The sequence below is a fragment of the Arvicola amphibius genome, chromosome 6 (assembly GCF_903992535.2).
Source record: "Arvicola amphibius chromosome 6, mArvAmp1.2, whole genome shotgun sequence".
NCBI classification, from domain to species: domain Eukaryota; kingdom Metazoa; phylum Chordata; class Mammalia; order Rodentia; family Cricetidae; genus Arvicola; species Arvicola amphibius.
Genome location: NC_052052.2, coordinates 36,225,598 through 36,242,449, shown reverse-complemented (window position 1 = coordinate 36,242,449; position 16,852 = coordinate 36,225,598). Strand labels below are relative to the sequence as shown.

General features: G+C 47.9%; 1 protein-coding gene across 12 annotated transcripts in view; it reads right to left on the bottom strand.

The window, feature by feature from the left end:
* The window catches only part of LOC119816217 (selection and upkeep of intraepithelial T-cells protein 9-like), a 120,535-nt gene that overhangs the window by 91,545 nt on the left and 12,138 nt on the right, over positions 1-16,852 (bottom strand). Inside the window, exons 3-4 of one of the 12 annotated variants that reach the window (XR_005285705.1) lie at positions 15,133-15,341; positions 345-871 (exon numbers count right to left, since the gene is read on the bottom strand). The exons of 10 other annotated variants lie outside the window; for them this stretch is intronic. The gene's annotated coding sequence lies outside the window, so the exon portion shown is untranslated. Of the gene's footprint in view, positions 1-344; positions 872-15,132; positions 15,342-16,852 lie in introns of those variants that run through there. One more of the 12 variants, XR_005285704.1, reaches the window with a different exon arrangement.

Below are 16,852 nucleotides of genomic sequence, written 5' to 3'. Positions count from 1 at the left end.
CTTCCCCACTGGCTTATCTACCAAAACCCCAGCATGCCTTTGGTCAAGCTTACCCAACTTACCACAAGAACTGAATTCTGACTCTTTGGTCCCAGAATCTCTAACCTCACCCCACCCTAATGCCTGAAACTAATTCTTGGCCCCACTTGAAAGGTCTCTGAGACTGAGTAAAAGTCATCTTCTGCCCCAAGTGTATAGACATCAAGACCCATGGGTACTTCCTTCCTGACCAAAAAGTGTCATCATCAGAGTCCAGTAAAGGCTTAGCTCACTGCCCTCATCAAGGTCTCCCCCAAGTCCACTCCAAAAAACACAGTCATCAGAAAACACACCCAAGAAAGTGGTCAGGAAGCAACCAATCTGAATTATTTACTGTCCTATGGAAGTCAGCCAGCAGATTCCGGCCATGCAGACACTGAAAAAATATTTATGTGGGTCCTGATGGTTGCTTGGCCAGGAAGACTGCCTGCTGTCATCCTTTCTTCCTGCTGATAAGGCAAAGTTACATGTCAGACAGCTCTTAGACAAGCTGGGCAGAAAGCTCTGGCAGTGGATCAGAACAGGGTGTGTGTCTCCAGCGCTTGGTTCCAAGCCCTGGATTTGCTACCAGCCGGGGCTGCCTTAGCTCCTGGGTCTGTGCCATCATGGCACAGGCCAGACAACCTCAAGGATTTTGCTATATTGCGACTCAGACAGCACCAAATGTATTCTCCAGATCTGCCATCATGATGCCATGGGTTCATCACGGAGCTATTTTTCTTGGCATCCTGGAAACGTTCCTGGAATTCCAGCATCCTAGGATTTTTCTTTCCACTGATCCAGTTTCTGAAACCAGATAGGAGAATTCTATCTGGGAGAGGAAGATCTGAGCCTAAAATAAAAGGGTAAAATAGAAGGGGTAAGTGGGTGAATTCAAGCAGTGCTAATTGTGTGTCCCATAATAAAACAAAGCTTGGCATGGAGCCACAGGGACCTGTCTTGTGACTCGGCCTCAAAGCCACCCTGAGGCCCAGCCTCGCCTCTGAGAAGTCACCATAAGACAGCTGCAGGTAGCCCACAGTGCTTGCCTTATTTCTGGACTGTTTCCTGTGGGTCATCTTCTGCCTCCCACTCTCCTCAGCAGTGGAGTTCTGTCCTTGTCCATGATCACTTTATGCTCCTTTCTTGAAGGACTCCTGTCCTCCACAGAACCCCATTCCCTGGGAACAACCTTGTCTTTCGGTTTCTTTGAAGGCTGAGTCACCTGAAGTACCGATGATGAACTACAGACATAGGAAAAGGTTCAAGAACCAGAGTTCTTACAATCATTTTCTGAACTCGAGTACCCCTGACACCTTCTCAGAGATGTTCCATGCCACCTAGCTCAGCCTAACTTAGTTTCTCTGAGCAGGAAGCACTCCCAGCCTTCCTGTACCCTCAGACCTGTTCTCCTCTGGGGAGTTTCCACTTGAAGGTATGCTTCAGTAGCCATGAGAAGAAGAAATCCTGTAATCTTCTATACTGGATAAGTGCATTTAGCTAATGTTTTCTCAAGAAATTAAGGACAGGTCTAGTCAGCATTGGATATCATTTCAACGTGTCTTATCTGCAGAATTATTCTATGCTGATTCCTTTGGTACCTCAATGGATGGGCAGTTAGCATCTACTCTATCCTAAGCATTACGGATGCAATGTATCAATGAGACAGTATGCAAAGGAGACAAAATCCTCCTCCCCCAGGTTCCTAAGGTCCTCGAATCATGACTCAGAACATGGCCTGCCAGGCTCCCAGCCTCTTCTTTCATGCCCCTGCCTCACACGTTCTCCTAGTCACTGCCTCATTCATGGAATTGTGGCATTCTGCTTAAGGATATCAGAGCCCAAAGAGTCCTTAAAACCCCACAGGAACTAAAATTACAAAGGGACCGAGTTTTGTACTGTAGGCTCCCACCTAGAGGCCATGCTGTGTGGTAAAGCCATATGACCCAGAACACATCTTGAGATGTTCTGATGCGGATCCTGTCATCTTACAGCCAGTGATACAGGGAACCAGAGGGAGGGAGGGCTTGACCCACGTTGAGACAACAGACAAGACATTCTACTAGTTCATCTAGTAGTCTCTAGAATCTCATCCAGAACACTAGGAGATTGGCTATGTTAAATTTTCTGTTGTTCCAACAAGAAAATAGACTGAGAATAGCCTCCAAGTTCACAGCTTTGAAGTGGTTGAGTATTAAATCATATTCAGATTATTTTAACTCTATAATTACTTTTCAGGTACTTGGCTGTTTAAAGGGGGGGGTGGAATTCAAGGAGTCAATGACTACTACTAGCTGCCATTGTGATTAGCCGCAGTTAGAACCTTAGTCTTCTCAAGGAAACTGAGTGTTACTAGTCTGTATTCATTCAGAAAGAGAAATAACTAAAACCCAAACAACGCGCGGTAGTGGTCTGAGTAAGAGTCAAAGCACAGCCGACCTCAACAGAGGTTTCTATGGGGAAGAGCAGGCGCTTCTCAGAGAGACAGGAACAGGCCCTTGAAAGCTGTGTAGACATTCACTCAGAGGAAGGAGGGAGGGTCTGCACAGATGTCCCAAACTAAAGACTGCTAAAGATTGTTTTGCTGTCTTGGAGGCAGCTTGCTGGTAGGGAAAACTGACAGATACGGGAAGCTGAAGGGCGTTAGGTGAAGAAGGATGCCCTTGTTTTATATTGAAAGCACTGGTATCCTTAAAAATTTCAGCTAGGAAAATAGCATCTTATAAGTCAAAGAAGTTTCTAAGTATAGAGAAATGTGGATGCCCACATTTATAACTTACAGTATTATTCTTAATAACAATAATTGCTCAAATGTATCAGGCATAAATCTCAGGTAGATTTTAACTTTAAACATGAGTCCTGTGAGTGAAACAAGCTTATCTCACTTTCACAGAAGAGGAAGGTAAGTAGGGTCCAGAGTCTCGTGACTGTCTGCTCTGGTCCCAAGGCTGTTCCTCAAGAACGCCCCTTTGAATCCTGAGCTCTGGGCCAGCAAGGGCTGGAGAAGTCGAACCTGGATCTCTGGCCTGGGTGGGAGTCTGGAGCAGCTGCTCAGTCTCATCTCACTTAGAGGAGATTGTAAAATCCTACGACTCAGCAGCGAGGCTGGGACTGATGAGCTGAGCCGTGGGTGGTCAGGAATGTTTCAGAACTTCCTGGGCCCAGTGTTCCAAGTCTAAGTGTCTGGATTAATGATCCATCCCCAGGAGAGACAGCCGAAGCCCTGACGCCAGGCGCGGGGCATCGATTCGACTTTATACTCTTAGTTTGGTTCAGCTGAGGCGCTCCAGGTGGGCTGCATTCTAATAATTAACGATCCCTGAGCCCTACAACGTGAACGGCCTGGGAGAGCAGAGTCTCTAACAATGGGTGATAGGAGTGGAAACCTCAAAGCAGAAGCATGGACCCCACCCCGCCAACTCATTGATCCCGCCTGGATTTTGTACGCTGGGTGATTGGACTCTTGCCATTAAAGGCTGCTAAGCTTTTATGGGGACAAAACATGAGGACTTGCACCATTACTGACTAGGTGAGGAAAACAATGTCAAGAGTGGGCAGAGGCACCCAAGTAACTACCAGAATTCACATTCTATCCTCAGAGTACAGCAGAGCAGCCTCTTTCAGGGGCGCTGAGACCCTGCTTGAGGTGAGAGAAGGAAGAGGGGTGGTTTGATTTTTATTTTGCAGGAGAAATCATGGCAGAGGCGCTCTGCTATTCACACATAGGCTTAATGAATACTGACTACATATTAGTATGTTCCAGCTGCTGTGCCAGGTGCTAGGGATAGCAAAACAGTCCTGACGACGTGAGCCTATTGTCTTGATTCAGGGGCAAGGGCAGTGTAGTGGGGATGACTGATATGCAAACTCTGTTCATTGGCACGCCAGGGTTCCATATAGAGTCAATGAGGTTGGTATAATGATCATGCCAGAGAATGGTGGGCACAGAGCACCAACGCAGGAATGAACGGTTTCACTCAAAACCAAGGGTGCATAATAAGAGAGAAAGGGAAGAAGCTTCGGAGAAAAGATGAGCCAGGATGGAAACTTACAGGAGGAATGGGTGTTCATTGGGCCAAAGAGAAATGGAGACCACAGGGATGGGATGTTCCTGGGGATTGGGGGACATCTGGGTAATGGCATAAAACTGGTTGAAGCCGCTGAAGTTTTCTGCAGAACAGGATTTAAGTGCTAGGCACACTGGGGATGTGTTGAAGAGGAAAGATAATGAGGCAGACAGCATTTGGGTGGCGAGAAATAGCTGTGACCTGCTTGAGTCACTTTTAGCCACCAAAAAAAAAAAAAAAAAAAAAAAAAAAATGTCTGGTCTGAAAAAGTCTGTCTCAGGAATTTTCTTATTCTAAAAACAGTGTGCCCTGTGGTTGTCAACTGATGCCAAGGCTCCTAAATGTGATCCAGATCTACCTTCCTCTGACCTGAGAGCAAATCATCGTAGCCTGACCTCTTTTTATATTATAAACTTCCCCAAATCACTTCATCCTCATCCACTTCTGAAGAACACATTTGTCCACAATGGAAAGCCCTGCTATCATCAACACATATGGAGAGAGTCCTTCTGTTTCTAACCTTAGATAATTCCATAAGATGTGACTTCCCTTTCTATTCAAAACTGAGTATGTGTCGGTGAGTATCTTCTGTGGGCTGGTATTGCTAGGCTCTGTGGATGCAGCCTCTGCCTCATTCAAATCTAAACTCTCAGGTCAACATTTCAAAACCTTAGATGCCTCCTAGCTAACCTCTATAGCCTCATACTCTCCTCTCTGTTTATTGCCTCTACCTCAGGGCACATATTATCACATAAATATCCAGTATTAATTGTTTTCAAAATGGAAATGTCATTTTATTAAAATGCCAGTACTCACATTCTAATTCAAGTAATAGCAAACATAGAAAATGGGAAGTAAAATTTCTCTTTCCTGATTTCCCTATGTTATAAACCCCACTCCCCAGAAATAATGCCATTAACTTTTGGGAAACATCCTTTTAGGTTCTTTTAAATGCTTTCTCTGCCTTTTGTAAATTCTTACCTGCTCTCAAGACTCATTACAGCAATGACTCTCAACCTATGGATCACCACCCTTTTGGGGGTCACATATCAGATATTTATATTATAATTCATAACAGTAGCAAAATTACAGTTATGATGAAACAACAAAATAATATTATAGTTCGGGTCTACTACACACAAGGCGCTGTGGCTATGACAGTGACCAATCAGAACTGTGGCAGCTCTGTCCTTACAGACCTAAATGTCCTCAACTCTCCTTATGCTGCCACCCTTTCACGCAGTTCCTCATGATGTAGTGACCCCGAACAGAACATCTGTTGGATGGACCAACAGACGGGTGGGTGGGTGATAAATGGGTGGATGGAAGGGTGGATGCAAGAACTGATGGCATTCTTGTGAGATGCTCAGCAGAACACTGTATGGGGATGAGGCTGACATCAAGCAGTAAAGGGAATCTCCTGGGAATTAGGAGCCTGGACCAGAATCTAGCTCTACCTTGTATTATTATGGGGAGTTCCTGAGCCTCTCTAACATTCCATTTCCACATTGAAACTGAATAGTGGGGCTGGGTAATTCTCCAAAAGCCTCTCCAACGGATGCTCCAGAAGGCTCAGTTGGCGGTGACCCAGCTCCCCTACTTCACACCTCTATAATTACCCACCTGCATGCCTTTTATTATAGAGATTGGGGTGGGGGTGGGGCTTGTTAAATAAAGGGCAAAAGGAAATTGCGGGCTTGCCAAAATGACATTGCTGGCATTAACTAGATTAACGTCTGAAACGAAAAGCCCACAAAAGCAAAACCAAAACAGAGAAGCAACCATTGCTTCCGCTGCGGGCTTCATGGTCACCAGCCCGTCGGACCCACAAACCAATCTGTCCTTACAGGAGTGGTCACAAAGTCACTCCTGTCGTCCCAAAGCTCAGTGACCTCAAGAAAATGGTCCTGGGTACTAAGGCCCAGGCCAGGGACTTAAGAGATGGGCAGGTAGGTGAACAGACAACATACTAAGCATGAAAGCTGGGACAGGAGAGACAGGGCTAGGGTTGCCCAATTCCTGAGATTTAGAGCAACAGTCCCTAAGCTAAGTGCTGAGTTGTTCTATAGACAGTCTCTGAGCAGGAAGAAGATAAAGACAGAATCATGAAGGGCACAGTTTTGCATAACTGAAGCACAGAGGGAAGGGAAGACACTATCCCACTGTAGCTTCTTCTGGCCCTTACACCTACCTCAAGATAAAGAGTTACAAGCACTGTAGCCCAGGGACATTGAGTTGCAATGCCAATCCCCACACCAAGTCGGAGTGCCAACATGCAAGAGAACCCACTGAGCAGTCATGGGAGGAAGCTGCTGCCAGCTCTGTTGCAGAGGTGTCAGCCAGTTCTGAGACACAGCAGACCGTGAGAGACAAGATCAAGATGTTGGCTAGTTTGCAGTGTTGACACTTAGAAAAAGGCCATGATTCTAATGGAAAGGTCCAGCCCTGCCCATGGGTTCCAACCGCTCCAGTGGTAGCCAATAGGCAGTAGCGGAACCTCCTCTACCTCACCTCAAAGGGGCTGCTACAGCCAGGGAGAATATAGGGAAATATTAGCATATAGGGAACCTCCTCCCTCAGGTTGACTCTTCTGTAAAGATTCCATACTTTACATAACCATCCTCATTTCCTCCTCAGAGGAGCACAGAGAGAAGTGGCAATGTCTCTCTGTGACAGACAAGGAACTGCTGAGCACAGAGATGTTCCCACGTCCTCACAGCTGATGCCAACAATGCTAGCCTCTGCACTAAGATCTAAAGCCCTACACCCTGTCCCCACACAGGCCTGCTGTTTGGACCCTGTCCTGGTCCTGCGGATACAAACTCTCCGGTTGTGCTGTGGTTCCAGCCCTTAGATGATTTTGGATTACAAGCTACAACTTCTGTTATATCTTGAACCGTTACACACCAGGGCTGCCACATCAGCAGCTCCAGGGGCATTCTCAACATGACTTATACCAGCTGTTCTTGCCAGGGTCCTTTGGGGTGTTTTCCTCCTGAAGAGGGACAATCTAATGACATAACCACAGACATAGGACTGAGTATATGCCTTGGTAGAAGACCACTCTGGTACACCCTCAAAACTCAAGAAGCCACACATAGGCCCAGGCCACAAGCACCTGCGTAGGTCAGTCCTGGTCAGGATCAGCCATGCCAGACTAGGTCACCAGGTATTAATCATTGCCAAAAGAGCAGTTAAACTAAAAACCAATTCATTAAAGATTAAGCTTCACCTCCATACCCCTCGGGGAAGGGGAACTGTGGCTGGGTAGCCATGTCCTATGCTGGGAGGTCATCGACTATGAAAGTTTTCTCAGAGCCTATAATGAGGAGTTGGGTGGCCTGGGTTCCAGTCCTGACTCCACTTTCAACTTGCTAGGGAGCACTGGGCCTGGCAGTTCTGCAGCCAGAGTTCTAAATTCTTCCCCAGGTAAACAGAGAAAACGCCACTGGGTTTGCCACCCTGAAGACAGTATGCGCATGCTTTCCCGTCTCAGCCCGAAGCCCCAGGCTGCCCAGTGCTGAGGCCATGGGGAGTTGGCAATGGATCACCACTGCACCCTGAGGTGTACAGGGCAGCATCTCAGACCTTTCCTCCTTGTTCCCCATGCTAAACAGACTGCATTGCTCCCCCTAAAAACATTCCAAAGACAAACCTTCAGCAAAACCCCCGGGGTTCATTCATCCACAAGAAAAATTCCTGCAACCTTTCTTTGGATTATGCCATCCTAGTGGGGTCTGCCAAACCAAAGCTTTATAAACTTAGTGGAGGCACAGGACCTTCACAAGCCAAGCTCCAATGCTGAAGTAATGATGTAATACAGAATGAAGCAATCGATGACCGATACTGAAATCGTGAGCGGTATATGCAGCAGGCAGTGTGATGACCCCAGAACTCTACTGGTCCCCCACATAGAAATGGCACCATTAGCATCCTGGCTTGAAACAAGCAGATTCTGTTGAGGTGGGATGGGCGAAGCAAAGTGAAGGGCACCTTGAGACTGCCAACAGTCTTCGCTCTTTAACTTTCACCAAGGGAGTCTAATTGCTTCTCTGCCTGCAGGTGGCAGCACTAGCCCCTTTCTCTCTCCAAGAGGAACCTTGATTGTCACTTGAGACTGAGCCTCAAGAAGGTAAAGTGCCGTGATAAAATTGAGATAAACTTGCCCCAGAGCAAACATACTTGTAGTGTGGGGAGCGGGCCGTGTTCCTGCCGCCCGGCTTTCGGCCGCTGGATAGCTTAAAACCCGAAATAACATCACACAAATTGTATTCTTTTAAACACTGCCTGGCCCATTATTTTCAGCCTCTTTCTCACATCTTGACTAACCCATATCGAATAATCTGTGTAACACCACAAAGTGGTGTCTTACCGGGAAAGATTCTAGCATACGTCCATCTTGGGCTGGAACTTCTTTGCATCTATCTCCCTGAGCAGAGGCATGGCAGTCTGTCAAACTTAGGAAAGGCGTAGCATCTGACTGAGCCATCTACCTCACTCCCTTCTTCCTGTTCTGTCTACTCCGCCCACCTAAGGGCTGGCCAATCAAATGGGCCAGCAGTTTCTTTATTAGCCAATGAGAGTCCTCCATCACATCCTCACAAGTGTGAAATGTAACAAATGTGAACTCACTAAACTCCTGAAGCCTCACTCTGCTTGCAAAACAGCCCTCTCTAGGATCTAGCCAGGTTCTACAAATCGGCAAATGTGTCCAAGGAACCATTACAGAGACCACGAACCAGTCAGCACCTACTGCGCCCAGCTTGGAAATTACTGAACAAGAGAGGCACTACACAGAATCTGAAGACAGCAGCCTTTCCCCTCTCTGTTCTGCACCAGAGTCTCACCCTGGGCCTGGCTTTTCAGAGACGTGGCTTCTGTGCTTTGAGCACTGCTAAGTTGGTTGCCTATATCGTGCCATGCCCCTGTGACCCACGCTCCTGACATCTTATTCTACCAGAGAAACAGTGAGTTGAGAGGTTAATCTTGGCCTGGGGGTGCAGATCCATTGGTAGAATGCTTGCCTAGCACATAAGGAGCCTTGCTTTTGCTCCCAAGAGCCACATAAACCAAGTGTGGTAGTGGACAGTTCTAATCCCAGCATTCAGGAGGCTGAGGTAAGAGGCTTGAGAGTTCAAGGTTGCATAGAATGAGGCCAGCCTAAAACAAATGAGAGTTTGTCTTAAGCAAGCTACAGCAACAATAAAAAGTATTAACTTCCCAGACTAATCAGCTGTTAGCTTACACAACTGGGAAACTGAAGAAGGTAGAGTCTCTGGTTCAAGGTCATGTGGTAGGAGTCACATCAACAGAGCAAGGAGCTTGGTCTCCTGGCCACAGTGCAGGACTTAGGGTAGGGCAGGTTCATAGCTAATAACCCCTTGAATAGTGTGCCCACTCTCTAAGAAAGTGTGAGGAATGTCCTACTGTCGGGGCAAGCACTACACAGAGCAAGCCGTGTGGCCTCACCAAGTCCCTTCATTTTCCCTAACATGCCCCAGATGGGAAAAGACAATCCAATGAGATAGTGACAGAAAAATGCTTTTAAAAATCTAAATGCTCTCTTGCAGGTGATATTATTAATTATTATTATTACTATCATCCCTATCATCTTTCATGGTTATTAACTGCTGCTACTTGCTATGGATCTGTCATTTAGGAATTCCTTTATGGCCTCCATGGACTTGTTTATACTCCCAGTCAGTGGTACCTCCCTAGCTTTTGATTCCTCAGCCCAGCCCAGTTTCTCTACCACCTAACTCCTCAGCCCTGGGCTTGGAGTTGAATGGGTTTTCCAATCTCTCTCTCTCTCTCTCTCTCTCTCTCTCTCTCTCTCTCTCTCTCTCTCTCTCTCTTTAACTTTTTATATTTGTTTGTTTGTTTTTTGAGACAGGGTTTCTCTATATGGCTTTAGTGCCTGTCCTGGAACTCGCTCTGTAGACTAGGCTGGCTCAAACTCACAGAGATCTGCCTTCCTCTGCCTCCTGAGTGCTGGAATTAAAGGTGTGCACCACCACCTCCTTGCCCAGTCTCTTTTGTGGGTTCCATCATGACCAGCTGAACTCACGGCAGTACAGCCTCAGCCTCTGGTCTCCAAGGGCTCTGAGAGAGATCCCAAGGAGCAAAAGGAAGACACAGACTTTCCATTCCAGTGACATGACCTCCAAGCCCAGAAGGCCTGCGGGGGGGGGGGGGGGAAACTAGAACGGCCTAACTATCTGTGCTACAGCTGAGACCCAAGGCCCAGGATACCATTTATTCTCCAAGCCAAGTGTCCTCTTAGGAGAAGCAAGGGACCAGAAAACATTCCTCACACACATTATATAAGCCAGAAACATGAAGAAAAGCAACCCAGCCGGGATTTGCTCTGGTCTGGGTTCTACAGATTTCAGGTTCGGTTAGACAGTATGATACCCGCTTGTGCAGAGGGTCTACAATCCCAGCACTGGAAAAGCAAAGACAGGTGGATTCTCGGGGCTTTTTCCAAGGCAGCCAGCCTAGCCAAGTTTGTGATGTTCAGGTACAATGAGACACAGAGTGTCCAACTCTCATCTCCAGATGAGCGTGCTTTTATAGACGAACACACGCACACACACACACACACACACACACACACACACAAATGCTAAAACAGTGGAGAGGAGTTTGGTAGACAGAAAAACAGAGTATTGGGAAAGGATTTCTGAATTGGGCAGATTGTGAGCAATGGCCACAGAGTATTCATGGATAAAGATGGACAGGTCAGAGGGCAGAGGGGACCACCTGGGGTCTCCTGCAAGGAAGCACTGTTGGGTGCACCTGCCCATCAAAGGCACTGACTGGCCTCCTCATTTCCTGCTCCTCAGAAAGCTAACTATTGATAACTCTGATTTGGAGCCGCTACAGAACACCCTGGCTTCCTTAGGCAAGGCCTCCAGGTTTCTCCGCAGGGACTCATGGGTTCTGAGCATCACTTCGACCACTGCTGACTATTCCACAATGCCGTGGGTATTGCAGCCGAACAAGGCTGCGCAAGCACAGCCTACCTCTTTGCTTTGACGCTCCTTCCATCACAGTCGAGGGAACTAGAGATTGAAAGCCCCTTCCTTCCCAGTCGGAAGTAGGGGTGGGAGGGAACCCCAGCCCACCAGCCTTCTCTCCCAGCCTCCCCTCCTGCTCAGGCAACTGGGTAAATCAGTCTACCCAGGCCACCTGGAGGATGGAGAACTCCAGACAAATTCGGGGTGATTGTAACAGTAGCATTTGCCCAGCAAATTATACTTCATGAGCTAATTAGGAAGGGATTGTGGCCCTCAGCCTTAATTAGTATCTAGTCTCTAACAGCTTAATCCTGGGTGAAACCATAGCAGCAATCTCACCCGAACACTGAAATTCTTTCCTCCTACAAATCACCTATATAAATACATATATTTTAATAGCAGCAATTATAAAGTTCTCTGCCAACTTCTGGGGCTGTTTTGCATTCCTGGATCGAGGCCACAGCTTTTCCTTGGTCTCCTCCCTTGCCACAACCGAGGCCTAATGAATAGTCACTCAGGCAGCTCTGCGTGCCATGTAACCAATATCTCCTACCAGTGGGTCTTCGCGGGGATTTAATAAGCAGTCTGGGAGGACGGCCTGAGGAGGTCCTCGAACCTAGTCGTTAACTTCGAGGCCTAATCAGCATCTGCTTCCCACCCAGAGTCCCCCTCAGCTATGGGCCTGGTCCCCCCAGTAATGGATGGAAAATAGGCGATTTCCTGACAGTTAGCAAGCAATTTTCCACCAATTAGCTGAGAGATGGTGGTCTCTGGAGGAAAGCGGATGGCTCCAGCACAAGAAGCTGGGCTGGAAGAAAGAAGATGTTAACAGTGTAGGGAAGGCCTGAGAGTGAAGGGCCCTGGGTCTCCCCCACCTTTGCATCCCTGAAGGCAGCCTCAGCCTGGATCCCTGGGAAGGGATTTCTGAGGACAAAGACTATACTAGGATCTCCTGGGGACTCTTCTGGGTGACCTGTTAAATGACAAGTTCCTTCTCTTCTGTCCTCCAGGGCCAACTGGACAAGGGCACGTTCCCCTGGTTCTCTCAGCGGTGCCCACCCAGGTGACAGTCATGAAATTCCTCCAAGGCTGTTAATGTGGAGGCCTGCTCAGATTGGAGTCAGAATGCTGCACTTTAAAAATCCTGAACTTGGGGGCTGGACTCACAGCCCAGCAGTTGAGAGTGATTTCTCCACAATCGCAAGAACCCAGAGTTGGGATTCCAGCACTCACACAGCAAGTCAGAAACCCCGAAAACGTTCATAACACCAGCTCTGTGTCCTCATTCGTAAACTAGAGATAATATTACCTGTGATGAAGGTTACGTGAAATAATGTGACATGTTCCATACCTCGTGAAGCAATGCTCAATAAATAAGTGCTATTGTTAATGGCAGTATTGATAATCGATATGAATGGCAAATATTTGTCAATGGTAGGGCTCAGCTGTACGTGAACCACCACCTCTGACAATCCTCTAGTTGCTGGCCTGACCCCCTCATTTCCTGCCATCTGAATGACCATTATTGTCACCGGCTATCTGGCCTCACATTCCTCCAAGTTCATCCTCGTGCCAAAGAGACCTTCCTGAAAGGCAAAGGAGACTCTGCCCATGTGACTGCCCCAGCTGAGCACCTGCACTGGAGCAGCCTGTGCGGGTCGCCAACAGTGTTTTAATCCTAGTGCAAACTCACAAATCAATAGTTGTATGTTCCCTGCTGTCCCCCAAGGCTCATCTCACTATGCCTGGCCCTCTTTTCTTTGTTTTGTAACATTCATTTTTTGTAATTTAATATTCATACATGCATATAAAATGTTTTGATCAAATCTGCCCCAGATTCCCTCCCCTCTAGATCCTCCCCTACTCCCTCATGCTTTTCCCTTCTGACGTCAAGCTTTCTTGCTTTTTTTTATAGCTGCTGAGTCCATTTCATGCCTCCTGTATGCTTCTCAGAGCCTGCATCCCTGAAGAAAACTGAGCCTCCATCTCCACGATGGTCCAATTTCTTATAATCCTTACAGAGAACTCATCCCTGGCTACAGTCCCGTGGCCGTGGACCTGCCTTTCTGGATCAATGTGAGACACCATTGCCAAGCACTCACTCTTACTGCTGGACTACAGGGCCGTACCACAAGGAGGTGACCAAGAGCGTTGCTTATGGGCTCCAGAGTCATGGACGAGAGACTGTCATCCTCAGCACCACATTGCGTGTTTGGATTTGACTATGGTTTCTCACAACTTTCTCACAATTAGCTGTTCTCCTCTGGTAACTGAAGGAAACACAGTTCTCTCCTGGTGGAACTCAGTTTGGGGTGCAGGGTGGGACGGGGGGTCATAACACCAGTGAGTGTTTAATGCAGACACTCCGCTGAAAAACTTTACAAGAATCATCTTATGGGATCATCTTTAGGATAAATTAAATATATAGTTATGCAGTTTACCACACAAACTGGAGCTCTTCTGGAGACACTACACAGGGGCGGGGCAAGAGGGAACACCGGATCATTTCAGGCAAGGCAGAACAGATAGAAAAAGTAGATGGCCTTTGACTTGGTCAGAGTTACTCTTGCTGGGATGAAACATCATGACCAAATCAACTTAGTGGAAAGATTTTATATGGCTTATGCTTCTACACCACTGTCCATCTTTGAAGGGAGTTACACACGGCGGGAACCTGAAGGCAGGAGCTGATGCAGTAGCTATGGAGGAGTGCTGCTTCCAGGCTTGCTCTCCCTGCTTTCTTATAGCACCACAATGGTCTGGGCCCACCCACGTGAATTACTAACAAGAAAACGCCCTGCAGGCTTGCCTCCAGCAAGACCTTATGGAGGCACAGTCTCAGTGAGGCTCCTGCTTGCTTCTCTGACAACTCTAGCTTGTTTCAGCTTGACATAAAAAGAGCCAGCACCACCTTATTTTAGAGACGAGGGTAGGGATGCCATAGGAAAGTGAAGACCCACAACAGAACTTTATTTTTAACAGCTGGATTTCTAATCCCTGGCTCCAGTCACATGGGCAAAACTGTGACGCAACATGAAACTGTTTCCCGACAGGAGAAGCCAGGGTAGGGGCTCCAGGCTGTGGGTGGAAGCCAAGAGAAGGGGAAAGATGAGCTAAGGGATGCTGGTCCGGGAGGGGTTTGGGGTTAAAGGCAGCTGGTAATAAGGCAGATGATGAAAGGACAGTAGAGGGACGGAGTACGGAAAAAGGGACTTGGCTCTGTGTAAGACCCACCTCACCAGAGAGACTTAAGGAGACTTCCCAGAAACTTTCCCAAATAAATACCTCCCAAAATAGGCTGGAAAGGCCCAGCCTTAGTGCTCCCATCTGAAGGGCAAAAAGTGCTAGGAGCTCCTTCTGTAGGTTGGCAGCTTCTCTGGATTTGGGCTGATAGTGGCCAGGCCACTGACACATGGTGGATGATGTGGGATCTCCCTCTATATTCTCTGAATATGTTTTATCACCATCGGTTAATAAAGAAGCTACTTTGGTCTATGGCGGGTCAGAATATAACCAGGTGGGAAATCCAAGCAGAAACAGAGGAAGAAAGAAGGCAGAGTCCGGGAGACGCCAGCAGCTGCTGGAGGAGTAAGATGCCAGAGCATGACCAATAAGCCATGGGACACATGATGATATGCAAATAAATAGAAATGGCTAATTTAAATATGAAGAGCTAGCCAGTGAGAAGCCTGAGCCATTGGCCAAACAGTTTGTAGTTAGTATTAAGCCTCAGAGTAGCCATTCAGGAACTGGCTGGCTGGTAAAAAGCTTCCCGTTACTGGTGGAGCTGTGGCTCAAGATGGCTCAAGTTATATCCTTCAGGCTTCTGTACTCCTCATGCCCAGGGACCAGCCTGCCAGGCCATGTTATCAGCAGCCTGTCCTGGTGCACCATCACTGCCATCCCCCTCAGAACCTAGCTGTAGTGGCACTGCTTGCCTGAACAACATCTAGAGAGAGGAGACAGGGGTTGGGTCCTGATGTGAGCTTAGGCAGGCCCTGGATTCCAGGTCACAAGCAGCTTCTAACCTGCAGGTTCAGGTTCTGGGTGGACAATGCTGCCGATGTCGTAGAAGGCGCTCTGTGCCCTCCAGGGTCACGTCCTGGAGGAAACGCAGGCGCTTCTGCCTTCCGTATGCCCTCCGTCTGCTTTAGCAGTCCAGCTATTCACACGGCTCTGCTCTCCTTAGTACTCAGAGGTTTCAGCCAGGCTCCTCACAGCAGACAGTGTCACAGAGCTACGACAACACCCAAGGTTAAGTGCCACCCACACATCCCTCCAAACCACTTCTATAACTGCCAGAGGGATCATTCTAAGAACGAATTAGTCAGGAGCTCCAGTCCCCAGTAAGAAACAATCCATCTAACATCTTCACACACAACCCAGCGACCTGCAGGTTCAGGCCCTGCCACCTACCTCCCCCGTGGGACCTCCCTGCAGGATTCCCTGTAGTCACATATCTGTATGCGAAACCCTTTCACCTTCATGCTTATGCTGGGTGCTGAGGACCACTGTCTGTCCTGCAGCCTCACCATGTTACTTCAGCTGGTGCTCTGGATCCTGTAGCTGAGGTGCTTCAGAACTCAGAACCATGAAGCCTTCTGGAGACCCTAACCCATCTCTCTCCTCCTGGTCTGCATGGACATCCATTGCCTGCCTTCACTGCAGTTCCTCCAGGGGAGGAGTTCAGTGTGGGTCTCTACTGTGCCTTTCTTTGTCTTGAGGAGGCCTGAGGAGGGCAGTCTTTGGGGAAAGAGCATATAGTCATTACCCTTTTTGGCTTCTGTATCCCTGAGCTGCAATTCTCTGTGTATTCTCCCTCTCCTCTGCCCTTGCCTGCTCTTAGTCATTAGAATAATCTTGTGCATTGGGATAAGAAAAGGGACCCCTTACCTTGGTTGGAGACAGCCCTAGGCCAAATATAAGTTGCTGACTCTTGTGAGCAAGTTGTGGATTTCAGCCCCGATTGACACCTTAGCTGGGCATCGTAATGTAGGATATACACATGCAGCCCTGTTTGTCAGGTCCAATTCTCACCGAGATGCCCAGCTAGCTCCTTCTGGGGAATATGCCTTCAATCTACAGTCCCATTTGTAGTAGGGGATAATGGGATTGTTCCCCACAAGCTATTTGCTTCTTCCAACATGAAATGAGGTAGGAAAATGAAGAGGCAGGACGGGGAACTCTGGATATCCAATGTGAGTAGGCCTTGTCACCAGTACATATCCCTACACTTCAGTGTCAACTGATTGCAGCAGGAGTCGGACCCGTGTCCACTGGGAGTATACCAGCTACTCCCCTTCCTTTCTCATGTCTCTTTGGTCTGAGTGTTCTAATTTTTGCGAGTCAGCCTCGAAGCTCCCTCTCAACCCCTCTGCCCACACATAGGCACACACAGGCACACACAACTCACTCCTTTGTACTTGTTACAAGAGAACATAGCAATGGAGCTCGAAGAGAACAGGGTCCTGGCTACTTCTAAACTGTGAAGGATGACAGAATTCCCCCTGAGCCAAGCCCTATTAAAACCCAGGTCTTCATTCTGGAGTGATTTAGACATAGCTTAGCCACACCAAGAAAACCATGCGCTCTGCTGTCTCAGACTGCAGTAGAGCCGACTTTGGTCAAGGCGGACAGATCTAGCCTTAGAGAAGAATATGCCGGAGATATCCTAGACAGCAGTGGAGTGTGAATGCGTTAGTTTGTCATGATGACACCAGCTAGAGTCATCTGGAGAGAGGCTCAATT